The 19,368-nt window shown below is 42.0% G+C and overlaps 1 protein-coding gene across 1 annotated transcript in view; it reads left to right on the top strand.

Moving 5' to 3' along the window:
• Positions 1 to 19,368, top strand: part of LOC126470355 (epidermal growth factor receptor kinase substrate 8-like protein 1) — a 190,309-nt gene that overhangs the window by 57,285 nt on the left and 113,656 nt on the right. The window lies entirely within an intron of this gene.

Here is a 19,368-nt window from a genome sequence, read left to right on the forward strand (position 1 = left end):
ATGTTGCAGTAAAAATATTATGCAGCTTACAGACAGCCGATCATTGTTCAGTTCCCATTGTTGTATGGCGTTATTATCAACATTTTTAATCTTGGTCACCCACTTCCTCATACCCTTTCTCTTCCTTGTATTTCTTCTTTACGTAAATCAAGCAGTAGATTCAACAGGTGTTTCAGTGATTAAACAATGATTCTCATGCTCGACCTAGGAAGTATTGTCAATGTCAAGGGAGTGCAGTAACAGACAGTGCACAGTTGTACGTCCATGCTGCATTCGACTAGTTGCACGCGAAGTATTGCCATTAATGACTAAACGTAATTAAAACGGCGTCATTCGAAAGTGACATATCTGTGACTCAGATTTAGGTAACCACGAATAAAATTCTGTACGAATCACAAAAAAACTATATGTGAAAGTTACACGGTTTATGAGTTCCCTTTTACAGATTGCCCCTTCGCCTTAATCTGAACATTGGTTCAGTATTAAATTCCTGTTTGGGGAGTGCTGAGGTAAGATATTTTTCCATGTACGGAGTATATGTGATTCTAGCTATTCACTATACTTTTATTAATCGATAGCAGATTCTACAAGACGGTACAGTTTCCATACCTACCAGCGACTGACACCAAATTGCAGCCGCTAATTTGAATTCGAGGAGTTCCTCTGTAAATTTACTATCGATGTTTTATTGGTACGATCGAGCAGAGGGTAGACCGGGGAAATAAGTGTGTTACGTGACAAGCTAAGCTATTTGCATAAAGTGACGTTAATTGATATAAGAATCCCACGGCTTCTATTCATGGCTGAAAGAAATCCAGTTACGAAACGTCACTGAGGCTGGGTGTGTATTAAACCGATTTATGCAGACTCATCTGGACAAGAGGCTCGAGAACTTCATTGGTGATGCGACATTTAAGAAATAAATCAGGGCTATTTCTAAGACCTTTAAAAAAGTGGGTCATTACACGCGGGAATCTAACTACGCCCTCCAGCTGTAAAGACCAATGCTAATTCGCAACTCCATTGAAAACGGAATGGCAGTAACGTTACAGTGCGCGAAACACTCACATGCCAATGCAAAATGAGTAGATTTTCACAGAATTATTTATATTGTTCTTATGTTTTCAGTCCAGTATTAAAATTTTTGCACGACACTTAGATGGCTTGGACGGACGCATAGTCTGGGGTTACAGACAGGGCTATGCGGCATCGCGGTTAAAGCACTGGGCTCGTGTAGGGAAAGAACGAAGAGTAATGTTCTATATCTCACAGACAAAGAGGTCACTAGAGATAAAATAATAATTATGTGTTGCTCACTGACCCCAGTTATCCAACCGGAGAAATGGGATCTACAGTTTAACATGGAAGCCGAAACATGCGTCGTTCCTGAAGATTTCTCACATCGTTGAGAGCTGAAGGCTAGATTAAAGCCAGAGTGAAAATTTCCATTGCCCGACCGGTATTCAATCCCGCGACCTCTCGATTACCTGTCACACGCTTCACCACTAGACCATCGGGCCCGACTGTCACTAGAGATGAGAGACGTACTCGGATTAAAGAGTATGGGGAAGGATATTAGCCGTGTACTGTTCAGAGAAACCATCGCGACGCGACATTTACCTTAATCAGTTTGGGGAAACCACGGAAAACCTGTACCAGGACAGTGGGAAGATGATTTTAACCCCGGTCCTCGCGGATTGGAGTCCAGTGCCTCAGTCACTATGCCTCGTCGTTTGGTTTTTCGGGTGCAATGGGGTGAAATCCTCATGCAGCCAACCTCATCATGGTTTGCGGTTTGCTTAAATCAGTTGAGATAATTTTTAGCATAGTTCCTTCAACATCGTCACGGCTGCTTTCCTTCCCAATCTTAGTTCAGTCGTATCGAAAACTCAGCCTCTAACGACCTCGGCGTCGACGGGACATTAAACACTAACCTTTGTTTGTTCATTTTGTAGGGATGCTTCCTACGACTGGGCCGCTAAATGCAGGGTCTTTGAAAGACTTTGCATCAAACATTAAGAGTGATAGATCACGTCATGGGGGACAAATTTTGATAGAGGCAAAATGTTCATTGACTCTTTCTTGCGACATTAGGCGGCCTTCGATATTAACCATACATGGGACGACGAGATTTTACCGAACTAGTCTACTAGGCAAGAGTGCTGTATACTACCTACGCTGGTAAAATGCTAGAATGACTTTCAACGACAAAACCACAAGAATGAGTGTCCCTAAGCTGCGAAAGGTATTTTAGAAGCAGTTCAGGAACTTTAATTTTGCGGAGCCGATGATTAACTTCTAGGCAGTACGCATAGCACGGCCGGCCTATGTGACCGAGCGGTTCTAGGCGCTTCAGTCTGGAACCGCGCGACCGCTACGGTCGCAGGTTCGAATCCTGCCTCGGGCATGGATGTGTGTGATGCCGTTAGGTTAGTTAGGTTTAAGTAGTTCTAAGATCTACGGGACTGATGACCTCAGATGTTAAGTCCTGTAGTGCTCAGAGCCATTTGAACCATTTTTTGAGCGCATTGCACACACACACACACACACACACACACACACACACACACACACACACACACGCACACGCACGCAAACACAAACACACACAGCAGAGTGCCTATGGCATGTCGCCTCTCAGGAGCATAACCAACACAAAAGGACGATTAGTGTCGCTGAGAAGCGTCAGCGAAAATTTGTCTTTAACAATAGTTGTTCCCCATGATATCTATCATTCTTAGTCGTTTGATGCAAAGACTCACAAACACCCTGTATTTCCACCCCATTCCGTGTTCGTAAGACGACGGAAGCTTAAACTTAGTCTCGTGATAAAGGAAGCAGAAAATATACCTTTACAATAATAATAATGATGACCATAATGTCGTTGAAACGGAGGATTACACAGAGAAGACCGAAATACTAAAAGTATTTTTTCAAAACTGTTTCACAGAGGAAGGTTGCACTGTAGTTCTTCATTTAAATCGTCGCCCGAACGACAAAATGACAGATACCGAAATACGAGGTGCATTCAAGTTCTAAGGCCTCCGATTTTTTTTCTCCGGACTGGAAAGAGATAGAAACATGCGCATTGTTTTAAAATGAGGCCACGTTCATTGTCAATACGTCCCAGAGATGGGAGCACCGAACGGCAGATGGAATTTTACCGCCAGCGGCGAGAATGAGAACTGTTTTAAATACTTAAAATGGTGACATTTTCCTTACTTGAACAGCGTGCAATCATTCGTTTTCTGAATTTGTGTGGTGTGAAACCAACTGAAATTCATCGACAGTTGAAGAAGACATGTGGTGATGGAGTTATGGATGTGTCGTTCGTGGGTGCGACAGTTTAATGAAGGCAGAACATCGTGTGACAACAAACCGAAACAACCTCGGGCTCGCACAAGCCGGTCTGACGACATGATCGAGAAAGTGGAGAGAATTGTTTTGGGGGATCGTCGAGTGACTGTTGAACAGATCGCCTCCAGAGTTGGCATTTCTGTGGGTTCTGTGCACACAATCCTGCATGACGACCTGAAAATGCGAAAAGTGTCATCCAGGTGGGTGCCACGAATGCTGACGGTTGACCACATGGCTGCCTGTGTGGCATGTTTCCAAGCAATGTTGACGTGCAACGACAGCATGAATGAGACTTTCTTTTCGTCAGTTGTGACAATGGATGAGACGTGGATGCCATTTTTCAATCCAGAAACAAAGCGCCAGTCAGCTCAATGGAAGCACACAGATTCACCGCCACCAAAAAAATTTCGGGTAACCACCAGTGCTGAAAAAATGATGGTGTCCATGTTCTGGGACAGCGAGGGCGTAATCCTTACCCATTGCGTTCCAAAGGGCACTATGGTAACAGGTGCATCCTACGAAAATGTTTTGAAGAACAAATTCCTTCCTGCACTGCTACAAAAACGTCCGGGAAGGGCTGCGCGTGTGCTGTTTCACCAAGACAACGCACCCGCACATCGAGCTAACGTTACGCAAAAGTTTCTTCATGATAACATCTTTGAAGTGATTCCTCATGCTCCCTACTCACCTGACCTGGCTCCTAGTGACTTTTGGCTTTTTCCAACAATGAACGACTCTCTCCGTGGCCGCACATTCACCAGCCGTGCTGCTATTGCCTCAGCGATTTTCCAGTGGTCAAAACAGACTCCTAAAGAAGCCTTCGCCGCTGCCATGGAATCATGGCGTCAGCGTTGTGAAAAATGTGTACGTCTGCAGGGCGATTACGTCGAGAAGTAACGCCAGTTTCATCGATTTCGGGTGAGTAGTTAATTAGAAAAAAATCGGAGGCCTTCGAACTTGAATGCACCTCGTATGAGACCAAGGGACAGAACAGCAACTGAAATCGCTTATCAGAGGAAGGGCCACTGGACCTGACGAGATACCAGTTCGATCCTACATGGAGTAAGCGAAAGAACTTGCCCCTCTAGTAGCAGCAGTGTACCGTATGTCTCTGGAGGGGCGAAGCATAGGTAATCACCTTTTTCAAGGAGGATCGTCGAACAGATGCACAAAACTATTGGCCCATATCTCTGACATCGATCTGTCATAGAGTTTTGGAATATGTTTTGTGTTCGCGCAATATGACATTTCTAGGGACCGAAAATCTCCTCTGTAGGAATCAGTATGTGTTCTGAAAATAATGATCGTATGAAACCCAACTCGCTCTGTTTGTCTACGAGGCCCAGAAAACAAAAGATACAGGCGCCCAGCTAGATGCCATGTTCGTTGACATCCGGAAAATATTCGCTGCTGGTCCGCATTGACCCATAGTGAACAAAATACGAGCGTAGGAATATCAGACCAACTGCGTGATTGGGTTGAAGAGTTTCTAGAAATTAGAACACGGCATATCATTCTCAACGGAGAGAAATGTTCAGACATAAAAGTGACTTAGGGCGTGCCTCGAGGAGGTGTTATAGGACCATTACTTTTCACAATATATATAAATAACCTAGTACATAACGTCGGAATTTCCTTGAGGCTTTTCGCGATTGATGCTGTTGTATACAGAGAAGTCGCAACGCTAGCAAACTAGTGATATGCAGGAAGTCCTGCGGAGGATCGACGCTTGGTGCGGGGAATGGTAGTTCAACCTGGATGTAACTTATTGTGTATACATAGAAAGACAGAACCTTTACTGCATGATTACACGACTGGAGAACAATCAGTGGAAGCTGTTATTTCCGTAAAACACCAAGCAGTATGCGTACGGAGCGATTTGAAGGCCACGACCACACAAAATTAATCGCGGTAAGGTAGGTGCTAGACCGAGATTAGTTGGAAGAATCCTCAGGAAATTTACTGCATCAATGAAGGAAGTGGCTCACAAACAATCTTTCGACAAATATTTGAAAACTGCTCGTCAGTCTAGGATCCATACTAGGTAGGATCTTAGAGAAGTACGTTTTGTTACAGGTTCATTTAGCAAGCGCGAAAGCGCCACGGAGATTCTCACCCAACTTCAGTGACAGACATTGTCAGAGAGGCGTTCTGCATCACCGTGTGGTCTGCTGCTGAATTCCTAGAGCATCATCCTACATATTGCTTCTTCCGACGTATTTCTCGCGAAAAGACCGAGAACATAAAATTAGAGAGATTCGATTCTACGCAGAGGATTGCAATCAATCGTTCTTTCCGCCAATCATTTGTGGCTGGAACAGGTAAAGGGGGAGTGATGCTGGTACACAAAGTACTCTCTGCCGCACACCGTAAGGGGGCTTGCGGAATATAGCTGTAGACGTACATTGAACTTACAACAGACTTAAACTACTGACGATCTCTTAATGACTCCATCCCCCCACCTTTCCTAGTCACAGCCACAATTGTAACACTGTCTGCGTTAATTGTTGTAGATTAAGCCCGGAACGTCACTGTTGAAGAAGAGACAGAAAGTAATTCCTAATCTTTACGAATCAGATCTGTTTGCATTAACTGAAAATAGCGGAGAATTGCCCGTGTGGTGGAACCGTTAATAACTGTCGGCGAAACGATTGGAACGGCAGCTGCTGCGGGAGGAGTGCCGGATTTTGTGCGTAGAGAGCGGGCGAGCGGGAAGCGGAAGTAGGGAGTGCGCGGAAGCGGCCGGAATGCCGAGAGAAAGCCGGCCTTGGGCCGCGCCTGCGCCGCACAGCCAGCCCGCACATCCCGAGAGAAATGCTCGCAGCCGCCGGGAAACACGCAAAACTCGTCACTTTATATAATTTGGAAACGCAGCGAAAGTTCTGATAATGTCTAGTGGAGTGTGATGTTTGGTATCCCGAAGTAATTAGTGCTGAAGCGTAGGAACAGAAGGAAAGAGTTAAGTATCCAGTTGATATCAAGGTCATTTAAGGCCGAGTGCGAGGGCAAGACGAAAATTTCTCGGCCAGTCGCTGAAGGCTACCATTTACGCGGGTAAAAAATGGTCACATTTTCAACGTAGTCCCGACTTTTGTCATTGCACGTTGTTCAACATTTTTGCAATGGGTAGATTTCATCCCTGGAATTAGGCCGTTGGTCTGCAAAATACCCTTAAAATGCTGCCGTATTGTCTTTATTGGAATCAAAACGTTTTCCGGCCACGAAAATCATTAGATTTGTAAACAGGTGGAAGTTAAAGGCCTGCTAAATTCGTGGCTCAGTGGCGAAATGCCAGACTGAAATACGTAGGTACGGCTTTGATCACCGGTCAGTCGTACTATTTCTACCTGTCACGTATCACTTCGTTCACCTCTTGCAACGTTTAATAATGTGAAAAATTCCGAGTCGCACTGTGATTCGGAGTCTACGACAGTAGGTCTCCTATAATTGTCTGGGTAAGTCAGTTCAAAACTCGGAGGAAGACAAGAGCATGCCACCTCAAATAACACAATGCCTAGCAAAGTGCTGTGGTGATCACACCAAACTTGGGTTGAAAGCTTTACGTCAATCTCGTCAATAGGATGGAAATTCCAGCAGTTCGTACATGAGATCCATCGGGTATCCTGTTGCCGATGCACCTTCGTTAACGAGTGTCTTGCCCTGAAGGAAAACTACGTCTTTTCTTTTTTTTTTTTAATCCTATCCATTCTCACTTTTTCAGTTAGTTTATCCAAAAGAACTGCGTAGTATTCGCCTGTTATTGTCTTACCTTTTGCAAGGTAATGAGTGATTCCTTTTGGGTCCCATAAAACAATGGTCATAACATGAAATCGATTTCGCATGTTTTGTTGGGTATTTATCAGCGTCCACTTACTGATTTCATTGCTGTGAAATGGTGGGCCCACGTTTCATCCACAGTATCGAAGAGGTGTACAAAATAAATTAGTTTGTAAAACAGTGAAAACATTCGCGTCGTATGTACTTTTGGTCTGTAGCAATCAGATGAGACACCCATCTTTTCTACAGTTGTCTCGCAGTTGACTCTGCCTTTAAAACTTACCGTATTCTTTCTTCTAAAATGTCTATGGCGTCAACTGTTTCGTAGGCTTGTAATCGCTTCTATTGGAGTGTGGGAAGTGAAACAGAAATTCAGAAGAAGCATTAAATTGCAAGGAGAACTGATGTCATTGTCGATATTCGAGGAAGACATTTCCAGTCTGACTCACAGTAAACAAGAAGTTGAACCGTTCTCACGGCGACATTGGCTACGTTGAGAGCAATTTATAATTAGTGAATTAATTAAAATATAATTTGAAAGCGGTAACAGCAGTTAAATGCAAAAAATCACATATTGGTATCTAGCTCATCACTAAATAAATGTTATATATATTTTTGCAGTTATCGGGTAACTGCTAAAAGACGATTGTTAAGAGTACCATATTTACAAATATCCAAGAGAAATGAAATTACTCTTAAAGTTAGTAGCTGTACGACCGATTTGCTTGCCTATCTTATTTGAACTTCACTGGATGGCTTGATGGCATGCTAATTTTATGGTTCCTGTTGGTGACAATGTTGTACGTCGAGAGGAGGTGGCTGTAGCCTCCAGGACGAGAGAGAGAGTCGGTAGCAAGGCGAAGACTGCGGCAGCCCTGAGTCTCAAGAAGGAAGGAATTAAGTTTTGTGTTTAACGCCCCGTCTACGAGGACGTTGTTAGAGACGGAGCACAAGCTCGTTTTGGGGAAATATGGAGGAAGGAAGTCCGTCGTGTTCTTTTTTCAATGGAACTATCCCGCCATTTTCCTTATGCAATTTAAGGAAACCACTAAAAACTTATCCGATAAATATGTGTACCACTGTGACTACCACCCATCTACCATGTATAATTATTTCCTCCTGATTCACTGTTATGAATATTTATCACCTCATGCCTCACGACAGGTTTAGTAATAATAAATTAAGCAATTTTATTATTATTATTCACGTATGGGCCCAATAGGACCTCGCAAAGTACAGCCAATCAATGTCGCTTCTGATGGTTGGCCTTCCTTTGTGTCCAAATTCGCCGGCCAGGGTGGCCGAGCGGTTCTAGGCGCTTCAGTCTGCAACCGCGCGACCGCTAGGGTCGCAGGTTCGAATCCTGCCTCGGGCATGGATGTGTGTGATGTCCTTAGGTTAGTTAGGTTTAAGTAGTTCTAAGTTCTAGGGGACTGATGACCTTAGAAGTTAAGTCCCATAGTGCTCAGAGCCATTTGAACCATTTTGTATGATTTTCCCCAAGTATGTAAATTGAGAAAACCTCTTTATTGTTCCATATTTCGTGTTCAAAAACTTTGTTGTTTCTTTGTTGCCTGTCATATATTCCGTTCTTTCGAATGATGTTTGTAGTCCTACTTTTCCCTCAACTTCTTTAAGAATTTCTGTTTGTTTTTGAGCTGCGATAATATCACTAGTTACAACTGCCAGATCATCTGCAAAGGCGAGGCTATCTACTCTAATATTACTTCTACCTAACTTGATTGATTGATATATATTTTTACTCGACTTTTTCTCTCGCCATTCTGTAATTACATTTTCCAAAACTCATTAAACAGTAATGGGGGTAGGCTATCTCCCTATCTAACACCAGTCTTTCTATCAGTGTTAGAGTTTTATTATCTAGCCCGTGTTTCTTTAAAATTTGGAAAAGAGACTCACGATCAACTGAGTCGTAGGCATTTTTAAAATCCACAAATCTACATACAATATTGTTACTAGAAATCGTCTGGTGCACAAGGATTAGTTTTAAATTAAGAATTTGTTCTGGACAAGATCTGTTTGCTCCAAAGCCTGCTTGGTTTTCACCAATTTTAGGTTTTAACTGTTGTTGGGCTCGATTAAGAAATATTACGAGAGAATTTTGTATGTGACCGGGAGAAGAGAGAGACCTCGGTAATTACTAACTTCGGTTCTATCCCTTTTTTTATGCAATGGATGAATTAGGCCAATTTTCCAGTCCTCAGGCATTTTCTCAATTTGCGAGACATGTTCTGTAGCTGAGTGATCTCTTTTATAGTCTTAGGGCCAGTTGATTTTTGTAGTTCTGCAATTATACCGTCTCCTCCGGATGCTTTATTATTTTTAAGTCTCTTAGTATGTTTTTTCGATTTCGTCAGGTTCTTTAGAGTCAGGATTGGTTTGATTAGTTTGCTGTGGTTGGACTTTATTCTCTGGTTCTGGACAGTTTAATAGTTTTTCAATATAATTAGCAAGTATTTTACAATTTTCCTAGTTGTTAAGAGCCAAACTGCAATTTTCAATTTTGAAGCAAAAAGTTTGAGGCTGGTAACCGATTTGTTTTGTTCTGAATGTTTTATAAAAGTTTCTTGTATTCTTCTTTTGGAAGCCTTTTTCGATTTCTAAAAGTTGGGCATTTTCACAGTTTCTTTTAGTCTGTCGGATTAATTTAGATGTTTCTTTTCTTGCACTTAGAAAGTTGTGCACGTATTTTCAGTTGTTACTATTCCAGTTTTTGAAATCCTCAGTCTAAACGTAACTGCTGGTTCACAATCCGCGTTCCACCAAGTGCGTTTTTGTTTCTTTCGAAGCGGAATTAAATTTTGTGCTGTTTTGTTGAACTTCTCTTTTAGGCTTTGCTGATTGTTGGATTGTTTCTCATCAAATTCGCATGTTCGAGTTGAGGTTATTTTAGCAGTGTCAAATTTTGAGATAACATTTTTTATTTTGAAGAGTTTTTGAGGTTAAAGTTTTACTCTTATTCGCGTTAAATAATGGTCAGACCCAATATTAACCCCTTTCTTAACTTGTACATTTAAAATTTCTTTGTAGTTAGGGTATGAAATTGCTACATGATCGATTTGAAATTACCCAATAAATGTATTGGGTACCGGCCAAGTTTTTTGTTTAGAAGGGTTCTTTTTAAAATGTGTTGACATGATTTTAAGGTCAAAATTTGTGTACGTTTCAAAAAGTCTTTGGCCATTTTGCTTTGTCCATTTATGCGCAGAAAATCCACCCACCGTTTTCTTATAGTTTGTTCTCTTTACCTAATTGAGCATTAAAATCACCCATTAAAATTTTAACATGGTTTGAGGGAATTTTCGAGATGATATTTTCTGACGTTTCCCAAGCTTCATTAACTTCTTCAGGTTTTTTACGGTTATCCTCACTGACTAGCATATGGGCATTAATTGAGGTGTATGCTTTATATACGCATTTAAGATAAATTGTCATTAGTCTATTATTAATGGGTTTTACCTCCGCTATTGACTTTAAAACATATTTGGAGATTGTAAAAACAACTCCCAGATGTGGTGTATTATTAAGCATTCTTCTCTTAGTTTTACTTTTAAAAAGACGATAATTACTGAAATCCATGGTGTTATTGTCCGTCATTCGTGTTTCTTGAAGTGCCAAAATTTGAATCTTCTATTCTTTTAATGTATCTCCCAACTGATGACGTTTATTTGGTTGCAAAAGTGTTTGTATATTAAGTGTTGCAAAAAATGTATTAGTTTTGGTTTTTAAGTTGGCCAGAGGACTGCGACTTCTTCTGTTGAGTCACATTGCATTTTAACCCGGCCTCCCCAGAATCCGAAAGGCCAGTTGCGCCAGTAATACTAGCAGTGGATTAACCACCTGGGCTAACATTATGATTATCAGAATGCTCCATGATGACTGTACCTGGCGGGGTTGTGTAGACTCATTGAGTGAACTCATAGTGTTAAGACTGGAAGGGTTAGTTCCAGAATATAAATTTCAGCCGCACCATTGGTGAACAGACGCTGATCACTTTGCCGCTTGCTACAAGACAGATGCAAAGTGGAGTTGGTTTTATTTTCCCTTGGTCCGAAACTATTTATTCTGTGTTCGCAGCTGTCCACCTTATCTCATGGAACGTTCACCATCCGCCACCTGTCACCCGTCCAGTACCCTAGGCAGGGTCTGCTCCTTAGACTTTTAATTACAAAGTCTTGAAGCCTGGAGCAGTTTTATTCATTACTATTACCAAAAAGTATATGCTGACATGTATTTCATTTTTACGCTGAAAAAAATTGTCACATAAAGGGTTAACCGCCGTGACCATTGCGCCACTTTGCTCTGTGGACCCCGCAGCAGAAATCGAACAGAGTATCTCCATTGGAACATAATGTATAGCCAGCGTTGATAGAAAGAGAACTTTCGTCCGCAACAGAAATGATCTTCCTGAAGCTACCTTCTACAGTTTCCTCAAGCGTACAACAAATCTTTCCCTGGATTCCAGCTCACTATAATTTTCCCCCTTGTACCCTATGTTCCTCCAGTCTAAATGTCTCTTTCAATTGCCACTGCATCAACAAGAAATTGGAAAATTGTGGTAAGGACTTGGGACCAAACTGCTGAGGTCATCGGTCCCTAGGCTTACGCACTACTTAATCTAATTTAAACTAACTTACGCTAAGGACAATACACCCATGCCCGAGGGAGGACTCGAACCTACGACGGGGGGAGCCGTGCGTACCGTCACAAGATGCCTTAGACCGCACGGCTACCCCGCGCGGCTGCAGCAACAAGACTTATTAGCAACCGCAAAAATTTGTTTTATCACATTTGCAAAAGTTTTCTTTCTTTCTATGGCATTGCATGCAAGTAACATGTTATGCTTGTTAGATGAGGGCGCATTCTCCTACTCCTGTCTGGGACTGGGTCGTAAAAGTTTTGCAGCTATTTTATTCATAAAATGACCGTTATATGTGTCTGACAAATATGCTACCGACTTGTCACGGACAATTATCGCTCATCCCCATCATTTCCCATTGATGATCAGTACTCTCCAGTGCTCGAAGTGGGAAAGGTTGGTCTCTCAGCCGGCCGCGGTGGCCGAGCGGTTCTAGGCGCTTCAGTCCGGAACCACGCGACTGATACGGTCGCAGGTTCGAATCCTGCCTCAGGCATGGATGCGTGTGATGTCCTTAGGTTAGTTAGGTGTAAGTAGTTCTATGTTCTAGGGGACTGATGACCTCAGATGTTAAGTCCCATAGTGCTCAGAGCCATTTGAACCATTTTTTGTTCTCTCATACAAAGCATTCTGTATATTTTTTTGCCAAGATGACAATCTATCTCTCTTTGTGGTTTTACAGCTCTACATCTTTTAACTGAATAGTCTGTGAATAGGCGTTAAAATCACTGGAGATACAAAAAGAAAAACTTTGCGTTTAGGAAGAGGAAAAAATCCTAATACAATGTAGAGTGCGATGTCACGAGGGCTTGTTTAGCTGTCTAATTGGACAGGTTTTCTTCCTTTGCCTACCTCTGCATCTTTACTTTGCAATGTGCACCTACTGGAGGTCGATGTGATGACGTAGATAGTATATCGTTGTGCGAGAAGATTCCGCCCAGTGGTTTGGCGCACATTACGCACAGTCTGTGCGTTCTCTCTCCCTCCTCTCCTGACCCCTTCTCTCTTCCCACCCGCCAAACACACACACCTCCTCCTTTGTCAACCAAATGGTGATCATAACATTTCTTCCACTACAGGTTAAGTGAGCTGTAGACTGTAGTAGTGACTTCTGACGCTATTTTAGTGGCAAGATTATGCAAGAAACTCGAACCAGAATAGACACTAAGGTGATCTAAGACTGGCGAAGAAAGTATAAATAGAAATCCTCTGCTGAAAAACTTTGACGTGTGGTTGGGGCAGTGGTTTCTGAATTATTTTCTTCCATTACGCTCCGGATTGTAGTATCATATAATGGCAACTGTAATGCAATCGGGTAGCTATTCTATGCGTTACTTTTTTGGTTTTGAACAAAAGAGTCAAGGAACACAACTTCATGTTACCTCTCATAGTGACATAATGGATGGGTAAATAAGTTCTCACTGGAACTATGAATGTCCGGCCCCGGTAGCTGAACGGTCAGCGTGACAGAATGTCAATCCTAAGGTCCCGGGTTCGATTCCCGGCTGGGTCGGAGATTTTCTCCGCTCAGGGGCTGGGTGTTGTGTTGTCCTAATCATCATCATTTCATCCCCATCGACGCGCAGGTCGCCGAAGTGGCGTCAAATCGAAAGACCTGCACCAGGCGAACGGTCTACCCGACGGGAGGCCCTAGCCACACGACATTTCATTTTTACTGGAACTATGAATTACAAAAGGATATTCTGCGGCTTCTCGAACACAATAAAATCCTACGGCTGTCTTAATCGGACTCATTACGTATATCCCTGCACATAATTTAAAATTTCGGTGGGAATTAATTTGTTATAGTTTCTATTTTTTACTGCAACTAGATCTCTTTATGAGACTTCTTATAATTTGGAGATATACTAAAATAGTTTCGCGATGTTAAACTGCAGCTCAATAGTACTACATCATATTGAGAAAGAAAATTGTGCAAAAGCGATGGGTATTTGACGAGGGAAACATGTTGCTCTTTATAAAAACAGCAGAGAGAATAACTTTCTCCTCGGAATGCGAAAGATATTTTGTTGAAGCCGACTTACTTAGGGAGAAACTATTATCATAATAAAACAAGAGAAGTCACTGCTCGCACGGAAAGATATGGGTGATCATTTTTTCCGCGAGCTGTTCGAGAGCGGAATTGTAGAGAATTAGTGTGAAGTGTTTTCCTCACACCACTGGTCGTATTACATGTGCGAAGAATTTTAGCTTTGAGTTCATTTACTGTGGGACGGTTAGTTTTCTTATACGTCGACATGGTTCTCAGAATTATCACTATTTATTTCAGAAGGATCAGTAAGTTTCAGGACGAACTTTTTGCTAAGAAGCATGCTGATACACACGGAAATACGAGGGCTATTCGGAAAATAAAGTTCGATCGATCGCGAAATGGAAATCAGTGCGAAAATCAAAAATGTTTTATTTGCAGCAGTTGAGCTACACATTCCAGCTACATCTCTACGTAGTCGCCGCTCCGACTTAGACATCTGTCGTAGCGTTGTACCAACTTCCCAATTCCCTCGTCGTAGAAGGCAGCCGCTTGTGATTTCCACCAATTCTGTGCCAAAACGTTGTCTTCATAGCCAGCGGTTCATTGGAGCAGAGCAGAAACTGAGGGGGAGTCAATTACGGGCTGTATTATGGGTGATCAAATACTTTCCATCGAAAACGTCGCAGGAGTATCTTCATTGTCCCTGCTGAGTGTGGCCGAGAATTGTCATGAAGAGCAATTATGTTATATGGGCTGCATGACATCAGGCGAAATCTCTCACCAGGCCCTCATACGTGGCGGGAGATACTATTTTCTAGTCATCATTACGTGCTCAGAATTGAAAAGAGCGACGTGACACGATCGACGGGCATTGTAGAGACATTGCCCAACAGACACGTGCAAAATTTCATCAGATTTTCACTTTGGTTTTCATTTCGCGCCCGATCGGACCTTACTTTCCGAATAGCCCTCGGAAAAGCAACACAAGGAAAGTTTTACAGTGTGAAGGTGCGGGTGTACTGGTACTTGCTTTTCTTCATATTTAGATATATCAAAACATGAGTTGGAGACAAGATCCCGAACCTATGCTATCAGTTTTGCCGTAGATATTGATTAGTTAGCATCAAGAAATGTAATAATGGAAGAATAAGAGTAGCGAGAAGTGTTGTGGTACAGTTGCTCTAGTTTGGTGTCCATGAATCAGTGCTTAGCGAAAATGTCTCGAATGCTTGCAGAAGACTGTCTTCATCTCTGTAATGTTTACTTATCAGTTACTGTTGATCATGTTGTTATAGTATGTGAATTGCCGGGTTAGGCATATGGTGTAATATTACAAGAAAGAGTAACATGAGAGACAAATTTGCTAACTAATCATTGTTCTTTGTGGGTACCACACTCATTCTTGACAAGAAAACAAATTGAGACATTGTGCCGGAATTTACGAATAAATGTTCAGACATTCGAATGTGGCTTGTCTTGATGAGTGAATGGTCTTACCACAGGCGAATAAAATATTCTTCCAGCAAGTCACAAAACACGAAGTGGACGGCTCACTTTTTGCAGTCCGAAAATCGAAGTCTGTTAGGAAGGAAATAGAAATGTTGAAACGTTTGGTGGTTAGGTGTATAGAAAGGAGTTGAATACGAGACAGTGCCTGAATCAACCCGTAGAAGGTGTTACATCCGTCTGTTCAAGCTTGATGGCAAAAAGAGTCTGATATCAAGACAAAGCTCTTGTATATCGCTAAAAAGAATCGTGCAGACTATTTAGGTGCAGTAGGCTCCATAATTATTGAGTACCTTGCCTACATCGTGTATATGTGAGTTTGCCTCATCTCACAATCCGAGCGTGGTGGTACTGTAGCTAAAGCACTGGATTCGCTTTCGGGAGGATAGCGGTGCAAATCCTGGTCCGTCCATCCTGATTTAATTTGTGCATGGTTCCCGAATTGGTTAAAGTAAATCCCTACGTTCTTCTTTCGGAATATGGCCGATCATCTTCACCTTTCTTCCCCACTTCGAGCTTGTGTTAATTTTACACATGTAAACACGCGACTGCAAGACCAACGGTTCGCTTTGGATGAAGAGCTGCCGCTGGTATGGTACAAAGGATGGAGACTGCATTCGGAAGACACTGACATTAAAACTGTTTCGTGAGAGACGTCGGAATACAAGTGTAAAAGAAGGAAGGAGGGGAAGTTCAATTTCTCGTTGGTAACACTGTCATTAGGAGCGGAGCACAAGCTGTGTTGGACAAGGGTAAGTGAGGAATGAGACACGTTCTTCTAGAAAGAACCATCCCAATGAAAATAATACAGGGAAAACTCAAATCAGGAAGACAGGACCGGACTTCCCGGCTTTCCACTGCGCCACATCACTCTGTGTAATGAGTAAAATAGAAATTATTTTCAGTAATTAAAATTTAATTGGGAGTTATTGAAAAACTGCTTAGGGTGTATTTCATGGTTCAAAAAATGGTTCAAATGGCTCTGAGCACTATAAGACTTAACTGCTGTGGTCATCAGTCCCCTAGAACTTAGAACTACTTAAACCTAACTAACGTAAGGACATCACACACATCCATGCCCGAGGCAGGATTCGAACCTGCGACCGTAGCGGCCACGCGGTTCCAGACTGAAGCGCCTTTAACCGCACGGCCACACCGGCCGGCAATTTCATGGAAAACTGTAGGAAGCACTCTCTGTAATGAGTAAAATAGAAATTATTTTCAGTAATTAAAATTTAATTTGGAGTTACTGAAAACCCTCTTAGGGTGAATTTCATGGAAAACTGTAGGACCAGAGCCAGATGTAATGTGTTGTCTCCCTCTGTATCTTATTTGTGGTACGAAAGTTTCACGATGTATTCCGTAGAATTTATCGTCGGCACAAATATCCATATGCTTGTGATGACACTGCTCTGGAAAATTACAGTTTTGATTTTTAAAATCGTTCTCCTGATTTGCCTTTTTCATAAAAAGAACAAACTGTTAACAAATTGAAAGGCTATCGAGAACATTACGCGTTGCTGTCTTTATAATTAAGTCGTTCTAGCTGCGATTCCTGCAGTAGGAGATATGAGGCTATCGACAGATGTCAGCCAAGAGAGCAAGCGTAGGAGGATGATTGACGGACGTCAATATTAGTTGCTGGGACTTGTATCTTCCATTTTTAATATTCTTTCTGTGAACTGATCTTTGGCATCTTGTAACAGTAAACCCACTGTCAATGGTTGCATTTATCATTAACTCTTGTCGCCAAAATATTCATGATGAGGGTATCGACTGCGTCAGTTAACAGTTACTTTGTACCAGCTATCACAATAAAAGGCGTTTCTGTACTATATGCTTCTTATAACACGTTCGCACGATCATATCATTTTGTGCAAACGATTGAGATTGTAGATGAAAACCTCTCATGCCCATCGTAAAGAGTGACTACTTGTATTTTATTTTAATTATTTGACGTCATCAGCATCAGCCATTTTAATGCTGCGCATTATGGCCTTCAGCTACTCATTCATATCGCTCCCTCACTTCACTTCGAAGTTGACGATACGGACGTTATTTTCTGAGCGTAGAAAAAGGGAAATACTTACTACTTTTTTCACATAAGTAAACGTTGTAGCTTTAAACTTACATGTACACTCCATAAGCCACGTTACGGTATGTGACGAAGGGCGCTTCGTGCAGAACGAACATTTCCATACGCGAAATGTATGTGGGAAGAACATTTGTAGCATTAGACGATTCCTTCCATTTTATCCTCATGTTAATTTCTCGAGATGTATGTGGGACGAAATAATATGTTACTGACTCTTCCTGCCTGCAACCGTCTCGGAAATCATCCATGTCATAAAACGCCACCCTTGTAACATCTTCCAACCCATGTGTCAAACGAACTCGTGACGAAACACACTGCTCTTCTTTGACAAGATATTCGATTTTCTTTTTGCTCCCCTGCAACTTTTGTTTTGTCGCACCAGTTAAGACATTTTTGTAGGTAATGCATTTATTCTATATGAAATGTACAGTTACGGTTAAAAACTGAAATATGGCAGCAAGGACACTGTAATTTACAAAATCAAATTTAGAACATCAGTCAATTCAACCACTGGCGGCATGCGTGTGAAAACAAGCGCCCCCTTGTCCTGGCAAGCTGACAGCTTGCACTCCTTAGTTACAGTACCACTGTTAGTTATTTGCACATTCCAGCAATCCCTCGCTGCAGTGTGAAACGAGTCACTGTTCAGATTATATTTCAGTTTTTCAGTGAGAAGTATGGCAACACGTCGATCCTTTAACTGATTGTCGTAAGTTAATTTTTCTCTTTTTCTTTTTACCTACATACTGTAACTTTTAGATAAGTATGATCAATAGCCTTTTGTGTGTTGCGTCCACAGCCACTGTGAATTTCACGAAGCAACTCATTTTGTTGCATAGTATGTTTTATTTTTAACCCCTTTATTTCACTATTTAGCATTTAGCTAATTTCATCTCCTTGGCCATTATGATGCAATAACACAGGGCAAAAAGACTTGTAACGCATATAGCATTATACGAGGGTTATTCCAAAAGTAAGGTCCGATTGATTGCCAAATTGAAACCACAGTGAACATCAGAAATGTTTTACTTGTAACAATTAGCTACACCTTTCAGCTACTTCTCTACGTAGTCGCCGTTCTGACTTAGGCTTTTGTCATAGCGTTGTACCAACTTTTCAATAGCCTCATCATAGAAGGCAGCCGCCAGTGCTTTCCGCCAATTCTCCACGCTGGCCTACACCTCGTTGTCTGTGTCAAAATGTTGTCTTCAAAGACAGCGGTTCATGTGACCAGAGATGAAACTCAGGGGGAGACAATTGCGGACTGTATTGTGGGTAATCTCACATTTCCATTTGAAAACGATGCAGGAGCATCTTCATTGCCCCTGCAGAATGCGGCTGAGAATTGTCGTGAAGACGAAACAGCACGACAGTTATGTAATGTTGGCTGCATAGCTTCAGGCGAAATTTCTCACCAGGCCCTCGTACTTGGCGGCAGACACTATTTTCTAGACATCTTTATGCACTCACTGCGAGCTCAGAAATGAGAAGAGCGACGTGATGCTAACTGGGGTTATACTAGAGACACTACCCAACACATCTGTGCAAAGCTTTATCGGATTTTCATAGTCGTTTCCATTTCGCGACCGATCGGACCTTACTTTTGGAATAACCCTCGTATATTCCACTCATCCGTGTTGCGGAAGCAACTTGTGATGTCGTCCGTACGTTCATTCTCTCTCTCTCTCTCTCTCTCTCTCTCTCTCTCTCTCTCTCTCTCTCTCACACACACACACACACACACACACACACACACACACACACACACATACGTTCAAAATTCTTCTGTAAAGTAGAAGGCGTTTTCGAGCAGATATGATTTCAGTTTGTATTTGAAGACAATTGCATTATCTATTAGCTTCCGTACATCACTAGGTATGAGGACAGAGGTACCTCAGTACTTTTTATGCACACTATCGTTGAGTGATCAGTAGTGTAAAACATTTCTCCTTCTAGTATTACGTTTCTGGATATTACTAT

The sequence above is a fragment of the Schistocerca serialis genome, chromosome 3 (assembly GCF_023864345.2).
Source record: "Schistocerca serialis cubense isolate TAMUIC-IGC-003099 chromosome 3, iqSchSeri2.2, whole genome shotgun sequence".
Taxonomy (NCBI): domain Eukaryota; kingdom Metazoa; phylum Arthropoda; class Insecta; order Orthoptera; family Acrididae; genus Schistocerca; species Schistocerca serialis.